Source organism: Gossypium arboreum, chromosome 4 (assembly GCF_025698485.1).
Source record: "Gossypium arboreum isolate Shixiya-1 chromosome 4, ASM2569848v2, whole genome shotgun sequence".
Classification (NCBI taxonomy): domain Eukaryota; kingdom Viridiplantae; phylum Streptophyta; class Magnoliopsida; order Malvales; family Malvaceae; genus Gossypium; species Gossypium arboreum.
In genome coordinates, this window is record NC_069073.1 from 31,474,127 (window position 1) to 31,491,222 (window position 17,096).

The following is a 17,096-nucleotide window of genomic DNA, read 5'->3' on the forward strand; positions in this document are numbered from 1 at the left end:
TTTCTTTTTTCCATTTCTTAATTCTTTCTACATAATGCACTAACTAAACATGTTGGAAACATGTCCCCTTGCCCATAATCTAGACATGGCCGGCCACTCATCCAAAATAAATGGAGTATTTGACATGCAACTCCATTTATTTTGCTTCATTCCTTTATTAACCTCTTAAAATTAGCTACATATTTTTAAATCCTTTCACATGAGTCCTTTTTCTTTCAATTCACAATCAAATTAACTAAATCAAAGAATTCAAAATTCACACATGCATTTTCCTATATTCTAGACAATAAATATTACGTTCGAGCATGTCGGTGACTCGGTTTAGCGGTCCCGAAACCACTTCCCGACTAGGGCCAATTTTGGGATGTCACAGTTTTGTCACGGTTACAACCCACGCTCTTCGAAGAAGACAAAATAGAAAAGAACTGAAAATAAACCTAAGGCCTAAACAAGTGTCTTGATAGGTTGTTTATAGAGTTTTGGTTGTCGTCGTCTTCAACCCTAGGTCAACTCACATTCTCGTGTTTAATTTCCATTGTAGGACCAAAACGCCCCTGGCTCCTAAGTGCTTCTCATACAAGGTTGATGTCATGACACCCTAGTCACTGTGTTGCGACATATAAGGCAATATGCATGGTTCAGGGGTAGCTTCAGGGGTGTGTCGCGACAACACTTGGTTATGTCGCGACACCCAAGATAGTATAGAAATTCTGGCATTCTGCTTCCTATGTTGCGACATCGAACTCCTTGTGTTGCAACACAACAACCATCCTTGAGTTCCTATGCCTTTGAATGGTCTCCTGCACACTTACTAAGTACATTAGCTTGCCTTTAGGCCTTATTCGACCCCTAAATTCAATAAAAACTCAAAATGCATTTTTTATTGAATTTAACTAAACTAAGAAAACATAACTAAAACATACTAAAATTGCTCGTATTCAAGCTCCTCAAGTACAAAAACTAGTTTAATCTACTACACCGAATTACGACAGATCAAAATGGCTAATAATGATTGTTTGTACATAATGGTCATTTTCATCATAGAAGATATAATTGTGACCATTAGATAAAATGGATCGAATTAAGTGAACAAATTCAACCTGAAAGGATAAATGATATCCTATGAAGGTAACACATATGACAAGATCATTGGACAAAATCATAACACATGTTGCTTTTGTAATGATATATAATAGGGAGATCAATCATGGTACTTTTTTGTGGATTGACTCCACGACTAAATATTTGTAATAAATAGACGAACTATCAAGACTTAATTACAAACTATGTAAGGCCTAAGTACATATGTTAGGTCAGTCCCTTTACTATCTCAAAACTACTCTGTATGGATTGTATAATAATAATGAATGGACAAAAATGATGAATGAGTAATAGGTTACATGAATTACTATCTGTAGTAAATGCATTTTCTCGAGATGACATAGATGCCTTATAAATTAATTTAATTTCTTTGAGATATTATTTAATTATATGAAATTAAATAATCATATAATTAAATAATTAAGTCTAAAGAAATAATTAAATTAATTAGTCATTGTAGTTATATTTTAATTCGACAAATAAATTAATTTACTCATAAATTCTTTTATGATAAAGTTATCATGATTTGAATTAAATTAGAATCAATTAGAGAAAATAAATTATTTATTTATTTATTTAAAATATAGAAACATTAAGTATTAGGTTGAGTAATTATTTTAGCGTATTTTTTCATATGGATTAAGACGACAAAGCACGAATAATTAAACTTGATACAAAACCAGCCAAAACGAGCCTAACGAGTCTTGTTGCCGCGGCACAAGGAGTTCCCTCTCCTTGTGATTGTCGACCATGACGGGAAAAGGAGTCCAAGTTGGACTCGGTTTTTCTATTATATAATTATTTTATGCTTCTTCCAATTTAATATAACTCTTGTATTTGTTTTCCTATATAGGGACTAAGAGATTGCCGAAATTAATATATATATATCAGTGTAGGGAAACTTGATGAATTTTACTGAAAAATTTATTTTGATTATTTTCTTAAATTAAAATAAATTCTATTTTCTTAAGTTTTTCTTGTTCTAATTTTATGAGATTATAATTGCATTCGAAATTATAATTTAAATTTGGAAAACCAAATTTTTATTTTCAATTACCTTTTTGAGAAAGTCGGCTTCCACTTTTAGAAGTTTTGGTTTTTATGTTATGTTTAGTTATTTAAGTTAGAGTCTATTCTCTAAGTATCAGATAGTTTAAGAATAACAGAAAAAATCATTTAGTTGAATATTAGAAGGACTTGGACTCTAATTGGATCATACAACAAATTCGAAACATTCCTAGCCGCATATTACATTTCAACCTTTTTCTCTAGCTCGAAAACATATGTACTTTATTTGGTCAAATTTATCATTGTAAATATAAGAATAAATGTCTTATTTTATGAACAGTTTTAAAATTTCATTGTACTAATTAAATCATTTTCCATACCAATTTTTCTAACAATTAATTTTAGTCGAATTTTTTATTTTTCTAAATCATAATTATGATTTAATTCACCTATTTATCTTAAATTTCATTCGTTGCAACAAGTAATAGGTGATTTTAGTCTTCTTTAAGTGATATTAACGGATTTACTTAGGATATAAGTTATTTTATTATTTAGGAGTTATTTTCCATTTAAATTACATGTATTTTTAGTCTAAATAAAGGTCAAACCGCCACCTCATTATTAATTCAATAAAATTATATTTTTCCTTGTTGAAATTTTGTTCTTTGTTTGTAGGATGCAAAAAGTGATGTGAGAGTTCGAGTGAGTCCCGTCTTCGTTTCCTTTTGAAGTTTGTAAAATTTCAAATTTTCTGGAGTTGCAGAGTTTTCACCTGTAAAGCCCGATTATCAACATTTCTAAAGGCCCTTCTCTTAGGAGTTTCGTAGGGGGTAATCCGTCCAATCATTGGTGTTTTTGTTAGTAAAGTTCCAATTATATTCTTTAATTTATTCTTTTGTTTTTTAATTTACTTTAAAAAAATCATTATTCAAATACGATATTGCTCTTATCTTGGACTAATTTTCAAATTTGAATCAATCTAGCTCCGCTTTCAATTCATTTGAGAAATCAAATTTCATTCCTAAGTCGACTGCTACATCAAACAGTCCTTTTTTTTTCCTTAGATCTTGGGATTGTGAATCAGAGTTTGAGCTTTCCTTTTCTTCTCATTTACCATGGTCTTCCTTGGTGTCCTAGTTTTGGTTGCCATTTACTCCATTAGATAAGGGTGAAGCTCGAATAGAGTTAGGCTTACGATGGATATCATTATTCTAAGGATTGATCCTGGTATTTGTAGAATAAGAAGAGTTTGGGGAGTGTTAGAAAATGCAAAGATCCATTGAAGAGTACACCTATCTCTCTCTTTTATTTTAGAGAGTAGGCTTTTGAATCTCTCTTTAATACCTTAAACCTAACTATAAAATTGAACAATAAATTTTAAAAATAAAAGAAATTTTTTTCCTTTTTAGAAAACTGAAGCTTTTATTATCTATGGTGTTTGAAAGCGTTAATTAGAAAGAGAAAATATTATATATAGAGAGAGAACGAGATCTATGAATGATGATTAAAAAGAAAACGAAGCCAACATTATTTTTAATTTACTGATAAAACTAAAAATATTCGTGTAATTAAATAGTATGTATTTGAAATAATATAATTATTTTTATATATTAATTTTTATTTTTAATTAATTATTAACATGATATATATAAGAAAAAATAATTTCATGCCCACTAAATATATATGGACTGTCATACACGAGTTAAGAGCACCATTAACTTGCCATTCAATTTTGATAAATTTAACAAAAGATAATACTTTGAAGGCAAATAAAAGAACTGCAATTAAAATATTAATTTACCTTTTTATTACCCGAGACCAAAAATAACATTAATGTTTAGCAATTAAGATTTGCACTATCCGATAGATTTTGTATGGATCCACCGGAGAGAATTTTTTTTCTTTTAAAAAGTGTCTGGAGCTGGATAAGGTATGGTGAAAATTTTTTTTAAGTGAGTATGAAGTGGTTATAATAATTATTTATCACATTTTACTCTGTTTTACTATATGAAATTATATTTTATTATTATATTTATATAATTATTAAAAGGATGCAAATTTAATAATGTGTTATAGAAAATTTCATATATTTTATGTTTATATAGTTTTTGAAGAATTTTGTTTAGATATTTACTTATTTTTGAAAGGATTAAAATATTAAAAATAAATAGTAAAAGTTAAATAAAAATTGAGTGAGGTAGAATAAGGCGGAGATTGATGCATTTAACATCTATGAAAATACTAATAATTTTTAAGATTATACATTTATAATAAACTAGAATGAGTAATGAAAAACTGTACTAATTATGGAGCAATAATAGATATACTAATATTTGCTTCGCCCAGCTCAATTATTATCCTATTTGAAATTTTCTGACAATTTTTTCTAAATGAAGTTTATATAATATTTCTGAAAGCAATGGTTAAAACTGTTGGATAAAGAAGTCAATTGTGTACAAAAAAATATATGTTAAGAAAACATTTCATATCAAGTTGTCCCCAGAAAAATCATAATCTGACTTAACTCTTGATAAAAACTAATGGCCAAAAGGAGAAAGGATTGTATGAAATAGTGACGCCACGTCATTTGTATCCCTTTCCAATAGTTTTATGCCACATCAGTATTCTTATCCTGAATTTCAAGATTTTATCCTGAAAAAAATCAAATCCAAATTAAAATATCGAAATTCGGATAAAATCACAAATTCGGGATAAGAATACGATGTGGCATAAAACTATTGAAAGGGACATGATGACGGGGCCACCGTATTCATACAATCCTTTCCCTGGCCAAAAGAGAAACAACAATCAGAGATGCCTCTCTTAGATTAAGTAGTGATACGTGAATGATAATATGCTTTGACTAAGCAGTTAATTACGCCAAGTGGCATGGCATAATTAGATTAGCGTACGTTTAGAATTTTTGTTTTTAACAATTTCCATATAATATATGTAGTATAGTATTATATATTATCTATAGTAATATACCGACACAAATATGGAAATAATGAATTTTTGAGTAGTTAAATTGTTCACAATTCTTGTTGGAAAAAACATGTTAATGAACCAAATATATAAATATAAATAAATATTTATATATAAAATAAAATATAAATAAGCTAATTTATATTTAAATTGTCAAATATATAAACCAATAAAAACAGTAACAAAAGTTGAAATAAAAAAGAAGAATAGAGATTTACTAAACATTGAGGTTTTTTTTCTATTTAACACAGTTTCCTTAAGATAGGTTCAACCGCTCCTACGGTACTTGGAGAAACGTTGGTCGAATGTCTCCCATGATACAACAACACAATGGTCAAAGCAGTAGCACATTTGCAGTGATTAACGAACAAATGTTGCCTTTTTCTATCACCAGAACATAGGAAAATATAAAGAGAGAAAGAAGAATTTTGAGAGCAAAATAAATTCGGTGTGAAAGAGTATGAGTGTAGGAAAAAGTCTATAGAATTCATAGCCTTTTATAGGCATTCAGTATGGTGGAATTTTAGAAATTTCCACAAAATTTTCCATTAAAGGAGCCAATAAATCAATTTGATTAAAATTAAATCAAACTGATTGGAATCGAACAAACGTTGCCTTTATCTATCACCGAAACATCGTGTGAGTTCGCCCCAACCTCGACAGGTTTGGGCCTGCACCCCTTTGCATGCGAGGTAGGATTCCAAGCTTAGTCATTCAATCACCCTTCAAGAGGGTTCTCATATATATACACATCTCACACTTGGTATTTAACCAATGTAGGATCTAAGCTTTTACTTTTCCTCAACAAATATTTCCAAGTAGCTTACTTTGAGCATCAATTTCTCATTCATCACTCAACCATTTTGAGCATATGATATACCGTTGTAAATATCTAATGGAGTAGAATATAAAACCATAATTTTATGATTCAAATCTCCACCTTTATTTATTGAGAATATGCCTCAAAGTTCCTATAAAATATAATTTTTCCAACAATCCCCACATGAATGAAAATTGATAGTTTTATCGAAAATCATTAACTTAGTATGGTGATAGAATCTACAATCGATAGTTGCATAGGATAGGTAGGTATCCACCCTTGAACCTTCCCTTGTGAATGTATATTTACTTTACTAGCTGACCAGTAGACATGATGTCCTTAAATTGTTCTGCCTTTTGTGTAAAGAATGATATATCTCACACAACTACCTCTCTAGTAGGTTTTAGTTCTCATGGGTATGTCCATATAGCTATGAGCATCTCCTGGTTTTGTAAGAGTTTGAGAGAACTATGCCCCAATAGTCTCCTCGAAGTAGCCCTACTTCACTCTCATATAGGTGGCTTATGTTGTTTGGCTCACGGAAACACATAATGGTCATTAAAAGCATTGCTTAACCTCTCCAATTTTTTAGTCATTGTTTACATCATAAGAACAGACTTGGGATAAGAACCCCTACAGTGACCTCACAAGGTCTATGCAATTAGGTTGTCCCTTTGAACTTAGATCTTAGGATTTCCAGTCAACTAGGTTGGGTTTTCCTTCACATAACATCTTTAATTTCCATGGGCTTTAGTCCTATTCCTTTTGATGTTTTATCAACCTAATCTCAATTTAAACATTTAGTTAGCAGATCTGTAATGTTACCTTTTGATTTTACAAAATCAATAAAGATAACTTCGTTTGAGATCAGTTGTCTAACGATATTGTGTTGACAACACATATGTCTCGACTTACCATTATACATTGCATTTTGTGCTCTACCAATTATTGCTTGGTTATCACAATATATGAATATTGTGGGCATAGGCTTTGCCTAGTCAGGAATATCCTCCAAGAAGTTTTAAAGTCATTCTGCCTCTTCTCTAGATTTTTCTATACCTACAAACTCAGATTCCATTGTGGATCTAGTTATAATCGTTTGTCTTGAGGATTTCCATGACACAACTCCTCCTCCCAATGTAAAGACATATCCACTTGTGCCTTTGATATCTTGAATATCATATATCCAACTGGTATTGGAGAATTCTTCTAAAACAGCAGAATCTCTGGAATAATGTAATCCATAGTCCCAAGTATATCTAAGATATCTCAGTATCCTCACAATTACTTTCCAGTGGTTATCCCCTGGATTGCTTGTGAATTTGCTTAAACTACTCACAGTGAAAGCAATATCTAGTTTAGTACAACTCATAAGGTTCATTAGACTATCTATGACACCAGCATATTCCACTTGGTTAACACTTTCACCTCTATTTTTGGATAGATGTTGGTTCGTATCTATTGGAGTTATGGCTATACTAGAATCATCCTTGCTAAATTTCCAAAGAATCTTGTCCACATAGTTTGACTGAGTCAATATGAGACCTTCAGATGACCTTTTAATTTGGATACTTAAAATCACATTAGGTAGTCCTATATCTTTCATGACAAATCTTAAATTTAACATGTCTTCGGTACGTTTTACCATTTCATTGTTACTTCCAACAATGAGTATGTCATAAACATATAAGCATAGGATTATATATCAAATATCGATAGTTTTGACATGCACACATTTGTCACACTCATTAATCTTGAAGCCATTTGTCATCATACTTTTCATGTCATTGTTTTGGTGCTTGCTTAAGTCCACATAAAGACTTCACCAATTTACAAACTTTCCTTTCTTGTCCTGGAACTACATGACCCTTAGGTTGTACTATGTAGATTTCTTCATCAAGATCTCTATTTTGGAAAGTTGTTTTAACATCCATTTGATGTACTTCTAGATTCTGCAAGGTGGAAATTACAAGTACCATCCTTATGGAAGTTATTCTGGGTACTGAAGAAAAAGTATCAAAGTAGTTAAGGCTTTCCTTTTGTCTATAACCTTTTATAACCAATCTAGCCTTTTACTTATCAATTGTTCCATCTGATTTGCTTTCTGTTTGAAAATCCATTTAGAATTTAATGGTTTAAATCCCAGAGAAAGATTCACTAATTCCCATGTATGATTTTGCATGATAGAATCAATTTCACTTTTAATATCATCTTTTGATTAGGTATGTAACACCCCTTACCCGTATTCAACGCCAGAATAGGGTTATGGAGTATTACTGGACTTAAAACTTAACCAATCATCCAATTCAAATAAAAAATCATCAACCAAATGTAATTCCAATCAAATATAATCATATTGTCCCTATTACAGGGGTACAAGGCCCTAAACATACTTAGGAAGTGGTTCGAGACTAAACCGATAACTTAAGAAATTTTTACGTAGCCTAGTAAATTTTCCAAACTAAAGGGGTCACACATCCATGTGCCCGACTGTGTCTCTTACACAGCCAAGAGACACACCCGTGTCTCAGGCCGTGTGGACATTCGAAATTGTAACACCCCTAACCTGTATCCGTCGCTGGAATAAGGTTACGAGGCATTACCGATCAAATCACAACATACGACATACATTTCTCAAACATAAATCCATTATCACCTAAATATCAATCAAACATAATTACATTGTCCCTTATAAGGCTCTAAAAGATCTTAAAACATGCTTGAAAGAGGTTTAGGACTAAAGCGATAACATTTGAAAACTTTGGGAAACTTATAAAATTTTCATGCATGTAGGGATCACAAACCCGTGTGAACAGACCATGTGCCTCACACAGCCACTAGACATGCCCGTGTCACAAGCCGTGTGAAAACAGGGTATACATACTGACTTGTATCACACGACTGGAGACACGCCCGTATGCCTTAGCCGTGTGAAATCTGAAAGGTATACTTACTTGGGTCACACGGCCGGCCACACTCCCATGTGTCAGCCCGTGTATCACACACGGCCAGTAGACACGTCCGTGTGTCTAATCCATGTAACTCATTGACTTGTTTAATTAAATTACAGCAGGCATACAGTCGAGACACAAGCCCGTGTGCTCAACTGTGTGGGGCAAAAATAGGCTTGGTTTAAGCCACATTTCTCATCCACTTCAAACATACCTAAACCACAACATTTCATACCATTTCAATAAACTTATAGGCAACCAAAACATGCCAATTCATATACAAATCATGCCATTTCATCTTCAACCATTTCATTACTCAAATCATAACCATAAACATACCAAAATAATATGTCATTACCAAAAATTTCACCTATCTTCCCTATGCATTTTTCTTATCATTTTATCAACTAATTCATGCCACAAAATATACCAATTCATCATCCCTATATCACACCAAATCAACCATGATATATCATTGGTAATTAATCAAAACAATTAACCACTTAGCCATCACAACAACCATACCAAACATGCCAAAACACAAGGCCATATATACATCACATATCACTTACCAAAATAATAAATTAAGCCAACCCAAATGACCAAATACACACCTGGAATCACAAAAATTTACACACTTTTTTATACCCTTTTTAATTTAAATTCATGCGAATTCGGTTAAATTCTTGTCCAAAATAATTAATTATTATAAAATAATTAAATTTATAATTAATTTTGACTAATTATTTTCGACAGAATTGCACAAAGGGCAAAAAATTGCTCGGTAGACACTACTAGAAGCACAAAACCAAGAAGCAATTTGAAGTACCGAGGCTGTGACAGCCTTAAAACGACCCTAGTCGGAATGTGGTTTCGGGACCACAAAACCGAGGCATAAAAATAATTTAAAATTTATTTTGATGCCTATAATGTGTGTTAACTCATGTGTGACATTTTTGATGTTTTGATTTAGAGTTATAAATGTGAATTTCACTAGAAAGGACCTAGTAGTAAACTTTGAAAGTATGATAGGAAATGTGTGATGACTAGTTGATCATGCATGCAAAAATGAGGGTTTGCATGTCAAATTTCCCCATTTAAGAACTAGTGGCGGCCATGACAAGGGGATGGGCAAAACATGTCATGAAACATGTTTTGTAAGTGGTTTATGTTGGAATAAATAAAATAAGTTGTATGGTAATAAAAAAATGAAAAAAAATGTGTGTGAAGGCTTCTCCCCCTCCCCTTTGCCGTGAGTTGAAGAAAAGCAAAGAAAAAAAAATTGTTCATCCTTTTTCACTCCTTTTGGCCGAAAATACTAAGGAAGAAGGAAGGAGTTTTGCTTCATGCTTGGTTTGGAAGAGGATTAGGAGGAGGTTTGGCCATACTTGTATCTAGATTAAGGTATGTTTGAGGTTGTGCCATGAGATTCATGCATGTTTTTAGTTGATAGCTTGATGCTCTTATTAGCCCATGGTTCAAATCTTTGTTATATCATGGGGATGGTATTTGGCCAAGGTGGATTTTGTGTTAATGCCATTGCATGTTAAATATGAAGCTTGCTAATGATACATGTGATGGTGGATTAATGGCTCTTGGACTTTCTTTTAGTATTTTTGAGTAAGACATTAAGTTTTTGTTTAATCATGACCAAAATTATTGTGTTGTGATGTATTCGCCATGGTACATCCATAAGTATGATTTATGCTCATTGCATGGAAAGTAAGATTTGTGTTTTGGATTTATGTTCATGTTTAGTTACAATCAACTTGAGATTCGGCTCTAGCATATATATATGTATATATGTTTGCACATGATGTATTGGTATGACATATATACTATCTCAAGGTATATATTTACTTATGATAATGTTTGGTTATGAAGGAAATGATAGATGTGTATTGAGTTACAATATGGAATGCGTTAGTTAGTAAAATGTATGCTGTTTTTGTGTGGTATTAAGTGTATAATTGGCCTCAACATGGACATGCATATTCGCCACATGAGGGGAATTGGTGTGCATGCATTCGGTTAGAGGCAAGCATATTGATGCCTATTCTTGGCTTAGAAAATTCGGCTAAGGAGAGTACTAACTAATGTGTTGAGTTGATTCATGATTTCCGCACATATGTGACTTTAATGTCTAATGAAAATATGTGGGCTAAGTACCTTGAATTCCTCTTCGATGCTCAAATGATTAAATCAATTTATTTGTTAAATTAAGCTCAAGAGCAAAGGGAGCTAAATCCGATAAAGGGAAGGAAAAAGTAGTCGAATAGTTGTCGAAATCGTTCGACCACGTCCGAGGTAAGTCTTGAGTAATGACCCTACTTGAATTATATTGAAATGATTTGTCATATTATGGCGGACAGCCGAATGTGCGAGGACTAAGTTATAAAGTCAATTGAAATCATGCTTTTGTGTGTGGCTATTGAGCGAAATTGGAAAGGTTTGATAAATGTTTTGTGTTTGAGCCTTAGTAACGAGAATGAAATATGGATGTGTCGTGATTATTGATATATGTGTACATGAGCATTTGAATGATACCCGGGCTAAGTCCCGAAGGCATTTATGCTGGTGATTATATCCGGGCTAAGACCCGAAGGCATTCGTGCAAGTTGTTATATCAGGGCTAAGACCCGAAGGCATTTGTGCAAGTTACCAAATCCGGGTTAAGACCCAAAGGCAATTGTGCTTGTGGTTATATCTGGCTAAATTCCGAAGAAGCTCGGTTGAAGGTGAGCGTTTTGGTGCTGTAATAAATTCAATTAATACACTCGAAAAACCCATACGATAAGGTATGTTTACATGTGCATCGGAAAAGTCGATTCGTTTGAAATAGTGTTCATTCGATCGACTAACGAACTTTCGGCTCTTAGATAGGTTGATACCTTGTGTGTGTATATGTTGATGAAGTGTGAAGTAAGTATGATTATGAGAATGTGTATTACTAAAGTGATTCATTTAGCTATGTGAATGTAATACTTTAGTCAAAGCTGATTTCATTACTTGAGACTTACTAAGCATTAAAATGCTTACCCCGTTGCTTTGGCTCTCTGTTTTATAGATTTTGCTCGTTAGCTATCGGATTCGGGATCATCGAAGTCAAAGTCATCCACACTATCAAAGCCCTTTGGTACTCTTTTAGTTGAACTCTGGATATGGCATGTATAGGACTACCCTTTGCTGTTTTTTTCAAGTACGTTTTGTGATGTATGTGTGTACAGCCATGCGAAAATGGCTCGTAAAAGTGGAGTATGGCATTAGACCATTTGTGTTTATGTATATATATATGGTTTCATGATGTGACTATGGACTGGAATGGAAGTGTTGGGCAATGATCAGCCCTTGGAATGGCTAAATATGATCATATGTGGACCTATGTATGACAAAACTCTAGTTGGTCCATGGAAACCACGAAATAGGTAAGGTTTACCTTGAAAACAGATGCTGACAGCAGCAGTGGTGTGGATTTGAAAAATCACTAAAAATTGTAGGAATGGAATTAAATAGTTAATAAATTATTTAAATGAACCTTGATGAATCTACTTTCATATGGAAGAAACGAAACGGTCATATGAGTTATATGTTAAGAGATATTAAAGTTCTCGTGAAACAGGGCCAGAACAATTTCTGGATCCCCTGTTCCGAATTTGGAAATTCATTATAAATTAACCAGAGATAATTAGGAGTCATGCCATATATGTATAGATTCCTCTCTCAGTCTAGTTTCTATAGAAACAAACGACATCAGTATTGAAGCCCTGTACAGGGAGATATCCAATTCGTAATACGTGAAGGTCAGTGTAGTTGAACCCTGGATTAGGGGAGATTTAACTAATAAACTGTACTAATTGGCCCGACCAAAAATTCTAGAAAAAAATATGTTGATGGACTTATGAGTCTAGTTTCAGGGAAAAATTACAAAACTGATTTTCGAGCTTTAAATCTCAAGATATGATTTTTAAGGCGACAGTGATGCAGTAACCAGCTAGTCTGGAAATTTTTTTTTATGGACTGTGAAAACAATTAAGTTAAGTCTGTGTGCACCTTGTGTTCGACTCCGGTAACGGACTCGGGTACGGGGTGTTACAGAGGCAAATTAATTTCTAGCCTAAGATGGTCCAAAATTTTATGTATTTATTCATAATATAATTAATTTTAATTTATATCAAATTTAATTTGGGTTAATAAATTATTATTAATTAATTATGAAAAATAGTCCGATTGAATCGAACCGGCCAAGAAAAGGACAGCCCAAAACCATCCAAGTACTGACCCAATTTAGCTCATTAGCTGATTATTTAAGCTTGCGAAGAGGCCTTTGAAGACTTGTTCAAATTTCAAATCAACCCCTCCACAATTGGTGGCTTTGTATATTTGCCCCAAGCCATATTTAGCAAAGTTGAAGCCATCAACTTTGCCACATAGATGACCGGCCAAGGGGTGGCTCTTTGGCTGCTATTTTTAGAAAATTTTAGCTGCCACATTCAGCTATAAAAACCTCTCTTCACTGATCATTCAAAGCATCCCTCATTCATTCACATCTTTTCTCTCTTCTCTCACTTTCTCCTCTCACTTTCCCATTACAAGTCCCTTGCTCTCTTGCCAGTTTATCCTCTTGGAAAAGGGCCATTCATCAGCCATTTTGGAGCAACATTGAGTGTTCATAGCAGCCTTGATCGGTAAGGACAACAGAGAACGAAGAAGGAGCAAACTAGTCAAGCCACGGAGAAACACCAGATTTGATTCTTGTTCCCTATCTCTTTAATTTTTGTTGCTATTATGATGAACATATCTATGAATATTTATGTTGTTGGAATGGTTAATTTGATCAACTTGAATTTTATTCTTGTTGGTTTGATTGCATTTCATCTACTTAAATTATTAAAATTGTGTTTATGCTGTTATAGGCCTCAGTAAAATGTTTGATTGAGTAAAATCATGCCTAAGTTATTCTTACATTATAATTGTGAGGGAAATAATGAATTAATTATTTAAACGGATTGAAATTATAATTAATTGACTCCATACTTAATCAGTGCATGTTTATTCATCTAAGGTAGCTGAAGGTTAAATTAGCAATGTATCTGGCGATACACTTGCCTTGCATAACTTGCAAGATTATTGTGATTAAACTGTTTCAAGGTAAGGATACCTTGTTACCTCACATAGTCTTTTATGTGCTTATTAGATTTAATTGATCGTTTGAATTGACATAGAGATATGCAAGAGATTAGCTCAATTTAATGAGTATGTATGTGCAATAACATGTTTACTTATTAAAATCTGTTTAATCGTTTGAATTAACATAGGGATATGTTAAGAGATGAATGGATTTGCGTAGGTGAATATATTCATAAGTTAGCAAATTACCGAGTTGACATGAATTTATTCGTAACAAAAAAAAAAACATGAGTTTAATAATACTAAGTTAAAGAAATGTCATTAATCTAACACAATTATGTCATCTTGATTAAACTCGTATTTTGAAATCGTGCATTTGAGATTTATTTATTTAGTGTACCTAGTTTAAAATCTTAGCTTTTAATCACCCTCTTCAAACAAAATATTTTTTTCACCAAAGTGTTTTAAATAACAATCATAAATAATTCTTTTCACAGTCCCTGTGGGTACGATAACTCGACATTTACTTGTCACTTTATTACTGGTGGCGATTGTATACACTTGCACATTTCCGTCATTCCAAGTTTTTGGTGCCGTTGCCGGGTACTGTGTTTTAAAGTCATTATTTGTGAATTTTCTAGTTTTTCATTTTGGTTTAATTTTCTGTTTAAATTTGAACTTAATTAATTTTTTTGTGATTATTTCAGGTGTTTATGAGTATTGATCGAATTATCGATTTACTCCCTGTAGACCCTGAGATTGAATGAACTTTTTGAGAGCAAAGAAGACAAGCAAATTAGAGAAGGAACAATGAAATGAACTTTGAAAATCCAAATCAAGGAAACGGAGTAAACCCTACTCACAATCTTATCATTATTGTTGATTATAGGGATAGAGCTTTAAGACAGTATGCCGTGCCAGTGTTTTATGATCTTAATCCAAGTATTAAGAGACCTGAAATTGAGACACAACAGTTCGAGATGAAGCCAGTCATGTTCCAAATGCTTCAGACTGTGGGCCAATTCAATGGAATGCCTACCGAAGATCCTCATCTTCACTTAAGACTGTTTATGGAAGTGAGTGATTCTTTCAATTTAGCTGGAGTACTCGAAAATGCATTACGATTGAAGCTGTTCCCATATTCAATAAGGGACAGAGCTCAAGCTTGGTTGAACTCATTGCCACCAAATTTAATTTCCATATGGCAAGAGTTAGCAGAAAGATTCCTCATGAAGTATTTCCCGCCTAGCAAGAATGCTAAGTTGAGGAAAGAGATCATTGCTTTCCAACAAATGGATGATGAGTCCTTGTATGAGGCATGGGAAAGGTACAAAGAGTTATTATAAAAGTGCCCTCATCACTGAATCCCACATTGCATCCAACTTGAGACATTTTATAATGGTCTCAATGCTCACACGAGGATGGTAGTGGACGCTTCTACTAATGGTGCTTTCCTTTCTAAGTCTTATAACGAGGCTTATAAAGTCATTGAGAGGATTACCAGTAACAATTATCAATGGCCAACCAATCGAGCAGCGTTAGGAAGACGAGTTGCTAGAATACATGAAGTAGACGCTCTTACTTCACTCCCATCTCAGGTATCATCAATATACTCAATGTTAAAAAATCTTACTACTAATGGGTCTAATAGTTTTCCAGCATAACCACCAAACCAATTTGAAAGTATAGCTTGTGCCTATTGTGGGGAAAGACATTTGTTCAAAGAATGTCCATCAAACTTAGAATCCATGTACTACATAGGTAACCAGAACCAAAATCGAGGAAGGCAAGGACTGCAATCCAATTTTTACAACCCATTGTGGCAAACTCACCCCAATTTTTCCTAGAGTAACCAAGGGGCTGGAACCAGTAACACTTACGCCCAACTTAGACCAACCCAGCCACCTAGTTTCCTCTAACAAGTTCAGAAACTAGCTCAAGCTGAATCATCCAATAGCTTAGAGAGTTTATTGAAGGTATACATGACAAAAAATGACGCCACTTTAAGGAATTTGGAGAATCATGTGGGCCTGCTTGCTACTGAACTCAAGAACGGAACACAAGGTGCTTTACCTAGTGATACGGAGAATCCGAGGAATATGGGGAAGGAGCATTGCAAAGTGTTGACATTGAGGAGTGGAAAGACAATAGAGCCCAACACCATTAAAGCTGAAAAGGAGCAAGCTGATGCTTAAGATCCAGAGGAAGTTCAACTGAGTGTTGAAATTCCAATTTCACAAGAACCAAAATCTGTAAAACCGGATAAGGTAATTTCAGAACCAGCTAATTCTGTTCAACTAACAACTCTGTTAGATGTAGAATTGCCACAGAAGACGAATCAACTAGTTCCAGTAAAGAAACCATCACCACCCTACCCTCAAAGACTTCAAAAGTAGAAGCAAGAAATCCAATTCAAGAAGTTCCTAGACGTACTCAAGCAACTTCATATCAACATCCCGTTGGTTGAAGAACTTGAGAAAATGCCGAACTATGTCAAATTCATAAATGATATCTTGTCCAAAAAATGAAGACTTGGAGAATTTGAGACGGTAACTCTGATGAAAGAATGCAGTGCACCCCCAAAGTTGAAGGACCCTGGATGTTTAACCATCCCTTGCAACATTAGAGCAACATATTATGGTAAAACATTATGTGACTTTGGTGCAAATATTAACTTGATGCCTATGTCAATATTTAGGAAGTTGGGGATAGGTGAAGTTAGACCTACTATGGTTACACTTCAATTAGCAGATCGATCCTTAGCACACCCAGAAGGAAAAATCGAGGATGTATTGGTACGTGTAGATAAATTTATCTTTCCTGCTGATTTTGTTATTCTAAACTTTGAAATAGAGAAAGAAGTGTCGATTATCTTAGAAAGACCATTCTTAGCAACCGGAAGGAGCCTTATTGATGTGCAGAAGGGCGAGCTTACTATACGTGTTCAGGATGATCAGGTAACATTTAACATTTTTAAGTCTATGCGATTTCCTGACACAATTGATGATTGTTCTGTAGTATCCAATTTAGAGGATTTAATAGTGGAGGAGCTCAACTATGTTGATGATCTGTTGAAACAAATTTTGACATCAGATCCTCCGAAT

The 17,096-nt window shown here is 33.5% G+C and overlaps 1 non-coding gene across 1 annotated transcript; it reads right to left on the reverse strand.

Annotated features, from left to right (window-relative positions):
* Positions 1 to 15,252: 15,252 nt before the first annotated feature.
* Positions 15,253 to 15,358, reverse strand: LOC128292143 (small nucleolar RNA R71). Its single transcript, XR_008282128.1, has one exon. It is a non-coding gene; the product is annotated as a small nucleolar RNA R71 (small nucleolar RNA).
* Between the last annotated feature and the right edge of the window lie 1,738 nt (positions 15,359 to 17,096).